Source organism: Nanorana parkeri, unplaced genomic scaffold, assembly GCF_000935625.1.
Source record: "Nanorana parkeri isolate BGI_ZX_2015 unplaced genomic scaffold, ASM93562v1 scaffold57, whole genome shotgun sequence".
Classification (NCBI taxonomy): Eukaryota; Metazoa; Chordata; class Amphibia; order Anura; family Dicroglossidae; genus Nanorana; species Nanorana parkeri.
Genome location: NW_017306325.1, coordinates 930,628 through 930,869, shown reverse-complemented (window position 1 = coordinate 930,869; position 242 = coordinate 930,628).

Below are 242 nucleotides of genomic sequence, written 5' to 3'. Positions count from 1 at the left end.
CTTTTTGTGTTTCACCAAAGAATATTGTTGTCTGTGTAGTTAGTTAATTGGCCAGGCCAGTAGGTGGTGCTGATAAAAAGCATGCAACATTAAAGCTGAACTACAAGCAGATATAAAAGACACACTGGGCTATATATATTTGTTTGTGCTACTTCTAGTGATTTTCTGTATATCAGGATAAGTACCCTAATTATGACTGGTGAAATAAGCTAACTTTTGCCTATAGAAAGCTCAGTCAGTTT